We start from the raw sequence: 13,595 nt of genomic DNA on the forward strand, positions 1-13,595 counted from the left end.
ATTTACGGGAAGCATTTCTCGCCTAAAATTATATTTTCGGTAAGGAATTTTTTTCTCGAAAATGGTTAGGATTTCGAGGGTATGTCTATTGACCAAAAATGATTATAATTGATCTCTGCAATCAAAAATAATTTTTTTAGAACGATTTGAAATTTTTTAATTTTGTCGAAAAATTTCACACCTTCTCGAATTTTGTTCTCGTAACTGGGTAGGATTTCGGAGATATATCTATTCATAAAAAATGATTATAATCGACCCTTGCAATCGAAAATAATTTTTTTAGAACGATTTGAATAATTTTTGTTTTCGTCGAAAAATTTCACCACTTACCCGAATTTTTTTCTCGAAGGAGGGTAGGATTTCGGAGATATGTGTATTCACCAAAAATGATTGTAATTGACCCCCGCAACCGAAAATAATTTTTCCAGAACGATTTGAAATTTTTGAATTTAATTGTTAATAATTTTTTAACGAAGCCTCAGTCAAGAAATTGGTATTCTTGATTTTCGTCTTATTTTGGCCTTTAGAATCTCCCATTAAAATTTTTCCCAGGAGTGGCCGAACACCCTGTATAAGGGCCGAGGTTTCTGACTCGGCGAGCTCAGTTTTTCTAAAACTCTCGACACAACATTACTTTGACACTCGAGGCAAGATCGGGCTATAATCGTCATCAAGCAACGTACGTATCTTAGCGGTTTTATTAGTGAGTGTCCATAAGACTAATCGAGAAGTAGCTCCCGCAAACGCGCCGCGTAAAAGCCGACATAGAACTTTAGCCGTCAAGGCAAACCAGCAATGGTACTAGTTCTGTTAATTGACCATTGTACTTGAGCATCGATTAGAATATATTCAAGTAGTTAGCCTCACTTGCATTATTCACTTAATCAATCCTGAACCCTATTAAGAGTAAGACTAGGGGTATCTCACGAACCCGGTACACCTTCACCGCTCGAGGTGTACCATTATGACAGAGCAAGATCCTAATACTCCCAGGGTATAGAACCCCTGGTTCGTCCGGAACTCCTTTCTCTTTCCTAACCATACCTAAAACCACCGGTCGAGCACTGCCCTCGACCGAATCCGGGATCTCGCGCTCGCACTCGTAACATAGGAATCGGCTCGAAAAAACATAACTTCCATAACTTAGGAAAGATGCCGGCAGATAAAGATTTATTAAATATTAACCATAAGACTCTAGACATAATAAAATTACATGATTTAAAAAATATGGGAGGAATATTGTCATATCCTGGACCACAATTATTTTTGAGTTCGTTAATACGTGTAAATATTTCGCCAATATCAAGAGAAAGGTTAGAGATATTTATATTAGACGGGTATTCGAAATCTGTAGAATTATTATGAACAATATCCTCTGTATATACTGACTCAAAAAATTCAGCAAAGGCATTCGCCACCGATAAATTGTCCATCAATACATATATTATCCTTATAAGTATAACACGAAGCAGGTGACTTAGATTTCTTTAACGAAGTAATAAAATTCGCAAACGATTTTAGAGGAATATATTATTATAATATATAAGCATTATTAACCAGCAATATTCTCAACTGTACACGGAACAAGTTTTATGAGTTTATTATGAATCCCCTTGTCGATAGACAGTTGGACGTCTGGAATATTCCTAAAAACAAAACATCAAGCGTGAGCGAGTGTTAACGATGCCGGTGGTTCGTCGACGAAAGACGATTTCCTTGTCTATTTTGCAGAAGAGACCACCCGAGGTTACGAAGATCCAGATGATCCGGATGTTTACGAACTCAGCTCGGACATCCAGACAAGAGTAGGACCGAAGAGATACACGGGCTCAAGAATGAAATACGTGCCAGAGGGCATTTGTACAAGTCAACCGACTAGTTTAACCCTTAAGTGGATTATTGCCCTCTTCAAGTTTAAACTAATAATTGTTTAATATACGTCAATGTAATTCTCCATGTTTGTAATTCCAAACACTTTATATTACATGACACGTCATTTATTTCAATATTACTTAAATTACTTAATTTGGTCATCTGACAATTGCACCTTTTTTGACAATAGGAATTATCGTATCGTAAAGCCATTCAGCATACTTCATTAGTTTCAAGGGGTGGTTTGGGCATCTACTATACAGAGATGACTTGATGGCTAGGCACGCTGATTGGCCGTAGCGTAATAGCGACGCCTGCTCTCACACGCATTGCCATTATTGGCTGAGCCGCTCACAACTACAATTCCATCGCGTGACAAAGGACGTGAACAAAACGTATAGGGACAAAGTAGGATAAGACAAGACTGAGAGGCATTGGCGTAACCGTACGCTTAAAATACTAGCCGTGAATAGGACAAAAATGTATCTCTCGTGGTTATGGAGACCCTACTACTATGCAGCATGACGTCAGAGCGAGCCTCTCCAGTTGGAATAAGGAGGCACGAAGACCTTCTCTCCTTACCCTTGCCCCGTTTAGTTTGTAGGTGCCTAGCCAACAAGTCATCACTGGATAGTACCTACCCTTTGGGACCGCGGACACCTACCCTCGTACAATCCTCAGTGGGGGGGATTTGGAGTCCCGGGAGGACTTATCCACGAGGGATGGGCAAACTTCGGATTTGTTAATAGAATCTCCTCCTATTTTTGAACTCCGTATATAATCACCAGTGAACCGGACGAATTCAATTACAGCCAGAACATTGACAAGTTACAGACACTTACAAGTTACAATAGAGCAGAGAACACTTATTAGTTACTGCCAGAACATTGACAAGTTACAGTCAGAACACTTACAAGTTACAATCGAACAGAGAACACTTACTAGTTACGGTCAGAATAGTTACAAGTTACAAGCGAACACTCATCAGAGTATACAAGAAAATGCAAGTGTGAACGTAGTAGATATCAAGAACCGTTACGAACTATTGTTAACGCCTTATCTTTGTATATATATTTTTGTTAATAAATTAATGTGTTTGGAAATAGATATTGTAAGTATCTATTTGCTACATAAATCGGCTCCATGAACTTTGTGGGAGCCAACGCTCCATTATGTCATTATTTTTTAAATGCTTTAAAGGAAAGTTGATTTCCATTTACCAATTTGGTAAAAATTAACATTAAGTAAAATAATTCAGTTAAGATTGAGAGTCCTCTTAAGGATTAAACATCGTGAAATGCTATTTATCAGATTTTCAGTGTACTTTTTATCAATATTTTCAAATGCCTTTGTTTACATTTTTCGCGTTGTAATAACAGTCCACTTAAATGTTAAATACTTTTTTCATAATCGGAAAATACTGAATCGTTTTATTTATTGGGGCTTTGTTTAACGAATGAAGGCGAAGGCAGACCCCGCCTCGAGCTCCCTCTTTCGTTTCGAAAAAACATATCTGTTTACACGACGTTCTCGAAACCCTAATTGCTCAACCTTGGCTTCAAACCAAAGGGAGATATTATTCGGTTCTCGTTACTGGGGATACCTAATTGCGAATCATTGGCGAACAAAAAACTTGGGTCCTTTTTTGATGAGCCAGCGATTCTGCCATACCAGAACGATTTTCATGGATATCGATGTCAGCTCGCATCTGCGGGTATCGAATTAATCCACGTGTTCGCTCGGTGCGCGTTCTTATAGACGCGAGATTAGGTTTGGTCCCTTTTTTCTCAGTTTCTGAACACGGCACAAAGTTGGACGCCGATCAGTTCTCGTTGACGACTTCTCGAGGCAAGACTTCAATTCAAGATTATCAGAGCGTAGTGATACTAGTGACGTGCGAAGCATGGGATTTTTTCCTTGATGGGAATAGCACGGTATCGTTTCCAACAATGAAAGCCATAACCTCACCCTGGTCGGAAGTCAGTTAATTAAACAAGGTATACATACAGGGTGTTCCGCATCTTTCCGTACACACTTTAGCAGTGTGTTCTACAAGTAAAACTGAGACTAAAATGTAATATAACAAAAAATCCATAAAAGCTTTGTTAAAAAGTTATGAAAAAAATATGTAATGTGATGTAAATGCTATGGAATATACCTATGTTTTCATTTCTACACTTTTGGCATCGACGTACTATTGAATTTATTGTTGACTTCATATTTACAGTTCATATTTTTCTTATAACTTCTTAACAAAGCACATATGGATTTTTTGTTATACAGGGTGTTAGCCAAGCCAAGGAAAAATTTTAATAAGAGATTCTAGAGGCCAAAATAAGACGAAAATCAAGAATATCAATTTGTCAATTGAGGCTTCGTTAAAAAGTTCTAGAAACATTTCTGGCCACACAGTATATTTTCGGTAAAGAATTTTTGTCTTAAAAGTACGTAAAATTCGGGGGTATGTTTATTCACGAAAAATGATTGTAATTGATTCTCGCAACCAAAAATAATTTTCCCAGAACGATTTGAAATTTTTTTTTTCGTTGAAAAATTTCAGCACCTACCCCCTGTCGATTTTTCTTAAAAATTCGTTTTTCATTTTTAATAAATTTGGTTGACGATGTACGGAAAAATTGTTTAATATCTTTTTGTAGGTATTTATGAGCTCTACTTTAGAACTAAATTTCAATGAGATAGGTTTACTATTATAGGAGTTATGGACATTTGAAAATTGCACCATTTTTATGGAATTTTTTTACTTTACGGGGTTAAGGAGCAACTTTTCGAATATTTTTGGAATTTCTACATATTCTTGATTAAAATACGCATTGTTTGTATTTCGAAACATTAAAATCCTCCAATCCGTTCAGGAGTTATGATGTTTTAAAGATTCGCATGAAATTTCAGGAAATCATTTTTGGCCAGAAATTGTATTTTCGGTAAGGAATTTTTTTTCTCGAAAGTGGGTAGGATTTCGGAGGTATGTCTATTGACCACAAGTGATTGTAATTAACCCCTGCAACTGTAAATAATTTTTCCAGAGCGATTTGAAATTTTTGTCTCAAAGGTACATAAAATTCGGGGGTATGTTTATTCACCAAAAATGATTGTAATTGATTCTCGCAACCAAAAATAATTTTCCCAGAACGATTTGAAATTTTTTTTTTCGTTGAAAAATTTCAGCACCTACCCCCTGTCGATTTTTCTTAAAAATTCGTTTTTCATTTTTAATGAATTTGTTTGACGCTCTACAGAAAAGTTGTCTAATACTTTTTTATAGATACCCATAGACTCTAGTTTCTCCCAAAATTTCAATGAAATCTATTGACAATTGTAGAAGTTATGATCGTTTGAAAATTTGACTGTTTTTATGGGGGGTTTCTCAGTTTACGAGGTTCAGGAACAACTTTTCTAATATTCTTGGAATTTCGACATATTTTTCATCAAAATACGCGTTGTTTGCACTTTGAAACATTAAAATCGTCCAATCTGTTCACAGGTTATAATGTTTTAAATTTCAGGGCAACATTTCTAACGTGACATTATATTTTCGGGAAAGAATTTTTTTCTCGAAAGTGCGTAGGATTTCGGGAGTATGTCTATTCACCATAACTGATTGTAATTGATACCCGCAACCAAAAATAATTTTTCCAGAATGATTTGGAATGTTTTAATTTTGTCGAATTTGTCCACCTACTCGAAAGAAGTGCGTAGGATTTCAGGGGTGTATCTATTCACCAAAAATGATTGTAATTACCCCCCGCAGCCAAAACTAATTTTTTCAAAATGATTTGAAATTTTTGAATTTAATTTTTTAATAACTTTTTAATGAAGCCTCAATTAAAAAATTGATATTCTTGATTTTCGTCTTATTTTGGCCTCTAGAATCTCCCATTAAAATTTTTCCCAGGGGTGGCTGAACACCCTGTATACTTAGTATATAGCGAGGTCGTAAACTCGAGTAGGTGTCAAAGTTTACACGTTTCAGCTCTCGAAACAAGTGAATTGACAGAAATACCAGCAGCTAAGGGTCTTAGACCATAGTCAGGGCCGTACGAAGAAATGTTTTATCTAGTGTCGTCATTTTTAGAAAGCCAGTTTTAGAGGTATCGTAATAGGTAAATATCTTACTCAAGTCTTTAATATCTTAATTTACTTGCTTATAATATATGCATGTAGAAAATGAAAAAAGGTAGTGCAATTATGAGCACAGAAAGATATTCAGAAAGGCACCCTCAAGCAAAATGACACGTACGGCCCTAAGTGTCGCAGCAGTAGTCGGTCCCAACTCTCAAGAGTTTAATTTACGACCTCGCTATATCGCGACCCGGACTATACTAATTAGTAGTCACAGATGTCGCGTAACAAGTACATAGACTTAATTCTTCGTTATCGACACTTTTAGGTAGATATCTTATATTTATACATACAACAGTCTTCTTAGTTGTTTTCAATTGCAAGGCAAGGAAAAACATACATAGAAACGCAACGTCATCGCACCACTCGTGTGCATCTAGCCTTAGGATCGCCGACCGCATGAATTATCTTCAATTTAACAAGAATCCCTTTGAAAATTTGCGTTGTCGGCGTGTCCGGTGTCACGACACGTGCGGACTATTTTGAATTAATATGAAGGTAAATCATTTGGCGCGTAAAGCAGGAATCGGTTAAAGCGCGTGCGTAACCGCGTTAGTTACGAGCATTTAGAATGGCACGACTAGTCGGCAGAATTTATGACGAGCGACAATCGGCGACAGACGCGTCTGTTCTTTCGCGGCGGGCATCTGCGTTCCCGTTCGCCGAGCGTTTCACGCGGAATTCGTATGCATCAAGCACGGTAATGTCTTTCCGGGACCGTACGTCGCTCGAAGCCATCGTATTTCTGCGTGGACTTTCAATTTAAAGCAAGAGTTGAAAGTCGGTATTCTGAAACGAGCTGGATGACTGTAGGCGAGAACCGGGCTCTGGTATTTTTTCCTTTACCCTGTTTTCGTTTTGCTTTTCAACCGAGGGATCCCGTGACACAGTGAAATACGGGGTGTTCCGTATGATTCGTAGCATATCCGGAAAGGAGGGTTCCTCGTCCAAAAATAAACAGAGAATGTCACGAATCTACCAACATCCTTGGACGAAACGCCAATTTTCTTTTATACTAATATATTCCCCTGTCGAGTATGACGAACGACTAGGATTTGAAAAATGTTTGTCTGCTTCTATTCACATTTATAATACTTTATTCTAAACTCTATTATTCATGGAATTCTTTTTATAAATTAGATTTTTAGTCAAAATTCTAGTGTCTTTTGTCGAATATTGTGATTTCTTGAATTTCTTAAAATTCCGTGAGCAAATGAAGTAGTTGGTACTCTTCATGAGAAGATAAACAGTAACTAAACAAAAGTAGTAAAGGTTACACGGAACTCATAGAGTTTAAGTATGAAATTAATAATAACATCCGTCAGTTCATGTAAATGTATAAATAAATTATTATTTATGATGCATGTACTAAGCAGAGAAAAGAAAATTAAGAAATATTTGGGTCAGGTATATAGATATAATATTTTAATTTTTATATACAAAGTCTTACGTACGACGCAACTTTCAATCTCAAGTGATAAGATAAGGTTTGTTATTTAAATTTTAGTGAGTTTTGTTTTAGTGAAATAGATAAACATATCATCTCTTACACGATATTTACGTAGTGAAATTTGATAAAAATATTCTGTTAAGTGTCGAAAACTAACGACGGTTCATGAATTAATACATAGTACGAATATCGTACTTGAAGGGTTAATGAGTGTATTTAGATGTAATTTTAATGTGTTTTATTTTACCAAAACGAATCCAAAAAGCAACGCAAGGAAAGAATTAAAAAGGACATTTTATTAGTTTCTGTGCTATACCTTCAAAATTATGCAAAATTTATAATAATTTTGTTTTAATAATTGAAAGAAGAAAGCTATCTACATTAAATAGGATTGAAGATATAGGTTTCTGAATTAAATTAAAAAAGTACAAGAATTATACATATAAAAGTGTCTCGTTTGTATATGCTATTTTAAAAGGGTAGGCTTTATAAGGATCTACTACCCTTGTAAAAAGAGCACACTATTTTTCTGTTCGTTAAAACGTCGATAAATGATCGCAAGGGGTTGCATATTTCAACGTATTGTAGTGATTAACCTGGTCTTTAACCTCGAGGAGTTAACAGAGATATATTGCTGCGTATAATTAGGTTTCAAAAGAAATGTAGGTTATATTAGAGGTTTTAGTCGCTATTTGGAAGAAAAAGGTGAACGAAAGTAAAATGAACTGCACAATTTGTTGGACACGAAGCACGCGATTGCCTAAGTTCCTGTATTACGTTAAACACTAATTTCAGCCGAGCAATATTAATTTTCTAAAGTTACCGTCTTCCTACACCTTTAGGTTATTAACTTCAGTTTTCGAGAATTAATTCCTCTTTATACAAATTAGTTACTTCAGAACTTTGATCAGATTGCGCTTACCTAAAGACTGTGAAGTTGGAAACGCTTTTGTTATCTAATAAATTCCTCTCGACAGAGATTATTGAAAAGTGTTTAAAGTCAACACAACCTTCCTTACAGTCGAGCTATTAAATTAATGGTATATAAAGTCTGGATCGTGGGCCAATCCAACTCTTTTATCGAATTTATTCAGCACACAAATTAAAGATAAAAATAGATTAAAAAATTTGTATGAGAAATACGAGGGCGTGATTTATCAATTGTATTTTATGATTGTAATACTTCTAAATCGTTCTTAAATTTTCAGAATATATTGTTGAAATATAAACAAATTCCAATAGTAGAATATATAGAATATCAGGCAACCAGTAGTGCAAACAGTAATATTGATCATTATTTTAATTATTTTAATTTATTATAAATTTTTTTATATATGTCTCTGTTTTGCAAAATAAAGTTTTAAATATTTGTTTGGTACCCGTGTATCGTCAAATAAAAGAAAAAGCAATCCTAGAAAGTATTATATTTACAAGCATATGTTTAACCTAATTTTTTATTTTTTTTATGACGAATTTTTTTGGACAGATGAATTGGCGAAAAATGCATTTGTTTAAATAATATATCGAAAAATGAGCTTAAGAAGGATACATTCTAATACAAAATACGGCACGAACTTATGGGACAACCTAATATTATTGTCTTATCAGTTATGCAATTAAAGAATGTATTTAGCTGTGTTTAGGGCACTGATCCGGTTGTTATCCAGAAATCGGGTATAAAATTTTGGACAAAGATACTCAAGGTATCATATTTAAAGAAAATTAAATTTATTCCTTTGCACTATAATTGTTTCCCTAGGTTATTCTTGGCCAACTCTGATTTAATTTTTGTGGTTTTAATATCACACGTTAGGTATGAAGTAATTGCTTGCAGTTATTTAATGTTTAATGTTATATTGACAAAACGATTGTTCAGAAAAAATGTATAATATCGAAATACGAATATTTAGTTTATTGTTATTTATATATTTTTTAAAGTATGGTATTTTTTAAAACAATCTCCTACATGTAAAAATGGCTTCCTGTCGCAAGTTTCACAAAAGTAGACTGTTGTTCGCCTTCCATCTTTTATTTTTCTAGGCAACCATTATGTTTGCCTTGAGGATTTGCCATTAGTATATGTAATTTACCATCTAATCGATTTTCGTGATCCGATGTTGGGGGTCTTCCCCGGCATTTCGCGCCTTGTCGAAAATTGTTCACAAGTGACTCCACTAGTTTGCGAATAAAATTTGAATGCTTTATGGATTTGATGTTATCTCTTTTGCAATAATCAACCGATCCATTATCGCTTGAACTTGATCCACTACAGTTTTCTAAATCGATTTCCACGAAGTTAAGATCAAATCCACCATCGCTATCCTCAATATTGCTATAACCGCTATTTTCTTCTTCCATTTTGATGGCTAAAAATGTCAAAAAATAACTCTACCAAATGTGCAAAACCTTCATGGACGAGAATAAACTCAATATTAACAATAATTGAATTGCGCATGCACATATAACTGATTTGCTCATAGACACAAGTTTTATACGCAATTCTGTGCGATTGCATTTGAACATTTGATAAGGAATACTAATATTATTATGCTGAGAAGTGTATAATACAAGATTTTTATGTACATACATACAGGGTGTTCGGCCAATCCTGGGAAAAATTTTAATGGGGGATTCTAGAGGCCAAAATAAGACAAAAATCAAGAATACCAATTTGTTGATGGAGGCTTCGTTAAAAAGTTATTAACGTTTACAGTTCTGCCTGTACTGAATTTTTTCCCCAAAAATGCGCAAGATTTCAGGGGTATGTCTATTCACCAAAAATGATTGTAATTGACCTCCGCAACCGAAAATAATTTTTCCAGAACGATTTGAAATTTTTTTTTTTCGTCGAAAAATTTAGGCAATTAGATTTTCGGTAAGGAATTTTTTTTCTCGAAAGTACGTAGAATTTCGGGGCTATGTGTAATGACCAAAAATGATTGTAATTGATCCCCGCAGCCGAAAATAATTTTTCCAGAACAATTTGAAAATTTTTAATTTAATTATTAATAACTTTTTAACGAAGTCTCCATCAACAAATTTGTATTCTTGATTTTCGTCTTATTTTGGCCTCTAGAATCCCCCATTAAAATTTTTCCCAGGGATGGCCGAACACCCTGTATAATTTCAAAGCATTTTTTAAATAAAACTGCTTTCCACTAATTTGTTTCATTAACTACATGAAGTGTCACGCCAGAGGTGACTTGAGAGTTTTAGGGAAAAATAGTTTTGTCACGCTAGAGGTATCTTCATAGTGCGAAGGATTAAAGAAAATGCAGTTTAAAAAAAAACCAATTTTCCGATGCCTTCGAATGGGAAACTGCCTTTAAACCTTTGAGCCACTTTCGATTTGTCAACGTTGGTATCAAAGGAAACGCAACGACCGTAATAAACGTACCATGTTCTGGGCGTATTTTAAGACAACCTGTTGTCGACTGGACTTTTTATCGAGATTAAAGCAAACGGGACACATATCAGAGGCGAAGAGTCGAATGACTGTACAGCTGACACCGGTAGCGATAACGTCATCGCGGCCAATCTTCTCGAAGCGAGCACATTTTTACGACTCTCTTTCCCTTCCTAAAATCCAGGTCGCTCGATCTCGAGGGTGAGCTATGTCTTCTAGACGCCTTTGGCCCTCTTTTGCCTCATTTACCAACGGACGGCCTCTTCTCGTAACTCATTGTCTCCGCTGTGCCGTGTCAGCCTCGATTGATGCGCGCTAGCACCTCGACACAAGCCACGCGTCCTGAGGGCAGGTCAGTGTTTCGGGACTACGGTTCGCTAGATTGATGGTTCCTCTTCGCGCTGAATTGATCTCAAAAGTAGATTTCCTATTCATTCCAATGGTCTTTCATCCCCTCGAGTTTAATCGATGTTCCTTTCTTACATTCTATTCCGCTTGCCTTCACAAGTTCCTTTTTAGTTATATATTTAACGGGGCAGTCTCATATGTACGTTGCAAAATTTAACCATCTTTATTAAATTTTTTTAACTAAATGTTAAATTTAACGCTATAATTTATTTTCGCAATTTACTTAACTCCTATCCTATCCTTTGGGAATACAAAATAATTTTTATTGACTTTTCATATTTTTATTACGCAAACATGTGTTTAAACACTAGCGTAGGTGATTGCAACTCTCAAGGTTGACTAAATCAAAAAAATCAAAAAGATTTCTATTCGGTAGGTTTCCTGTTATCGCCCGTAGAAAAATAATTAATTTATGTTGAAAATTGGCAAAATGGCGAAAATTTAAATTAAAAATTGCAAAATTTTGTCATTTTTTCCGCAACTTTTTAATAAAAGTATATGATATACTCATTATAATGTAGAGCCATTAGTATGTGGAACAACGTGTAAAAATTTTAGAGCAATCGAACGTATAGTTTTTGAGATTTTATCTACGCGAGTTAAGAAAGTTACATTTCGAGAGAAACGTATTTAAAATCTACAAGATCATACTAATTAATCCTAGCTCCATAAGGGATTCTTTCCAGAATGTTGGCACCCAGATGATATAAACGCTAGAATTTCATAATATTTGACATTTATTTCTCAAAATTTAACTGTACATTCTTAAAAATATGTACTTTCAAAAAATGAAATAAAAAGAAAATTGATTTTTTTGAGGTCTCACATGAGACTGCCCCCTTAAAGTCGCATCAACTACTACTTTATCGGTATTATTTGTATTATTTCTTCTTTATCCCTGTAACTGGTATCGTTGGATACTTCAACCCCACTTCACATTCATTCCAATGGCCTTTCGACCTTTCAATTTTAATCGATGCCACGTTCGTTCCTTTCATTTTATTCCATTTATCCTTCTATCAATCAGAAATTCTATTTTAATTACACAATTTAATACGTTGACTACCATGGTTATTACTGGTGATGGTCACTTCAAACTTGGAACGTGTTTCAAAATTATTTATAATTAAAGAATCTTACTACCTTCCCGTGGAATTTTGAATAACACTATTATCATTAGGAATGTTATAGAATTTTGGAACATTATTGTATTATCAAATATGTCTATTTGTCATATTATAATTTGAATAAATGTTGAGGACATCTCATATTAACCAGTATTTAAGTATGGTTATAATTTAAAATAATATTAAGATAAACATCTTTATTTTCTATCTTGCGTCTGTTCAAATTCCTCTGTCTATCCCTGTCTATATAGACTTTTTTATTATTCATAACAATTCTGAGATAATGCTTAATATAGATATTTCTCCAGTTAAATTTACTCGACTGCATTTTTACAAATTTACAATTGTTTTCTATAAAAAAAATGATTAAACATTTCTGTATTTTCATTACATTATAAATTTCTTCAAGTATCTATCGTTTCAATTTCGTAGATACAAATAAAGACATCATAATTGTTGGTAGTTCTAAAGTTAAATGTAGAAAAAAATTGTACAGGAACATTTTGCTTCGTTTAATATGGTCTATGATCATGTAGTGCAATTTACGACAGAAATGCAGCGATGGAGTCGCATAGTGCACCTGAACTTTTTTTAAAGAGTGTAACTTACTGTTTTGCTTACAATTAATTCCATAAATCATTCTGATTTTTAAAAGTATGAGATAACATCGAAAACTCACCACTTTAGAAAATATTTAATTTTGTTTTTTAATATTACAATTCGAAAAATATTATTATAAATTTTTACAATTGTTAAAAGTGGAGTGATGAGAATAATACATCGAGGAAATAATAAGTATAAAATCTTTTATTTTACATTTACGTGAATCCTCCTGAACTCTCTCCCGAATATCTTCGGGAATTCCGGATATTTTTCCTCGTTTTAACAGTCCAAACTGAAATTATTGCCATCTTCTATAAAAAGTGCATTTTCCGACACTTTATCAATATCACTTTCACAGCAGTTTTCAACAAGTTTCCCTAGTTCTTTTTAAGTAGCAATAAAATAGTTTGAAGTTAAAAGAATAGGTAATATAATATTACAGAATATTAAGAAGAAATAATTCAATCATAAACGAATTAAATTATTTAACTAGATACCGCTATTATTAAATGTATAATTAAATTATTTATTATATTATAAAGTATATTAAATATATTTATATTGTAAAAGTATATTAAATTTATTAAAA

This window comes from Colletes latitarsis, chromosome 1 (genome assembly GCF_051014445.1).
Source record: "Colletes latitarsis isolate SP2378_abdomen chromosome 1, iyColLati1, whole genome shotgun sequence".
In the NCBI taxonomy this organism is placed as follows: domain Eukaryota; kingdom Metazoa; phylum Arthropoda; class Insecta; order Hymenoptera; family Colletidae; genus Colletes; species Colletes latitarsis.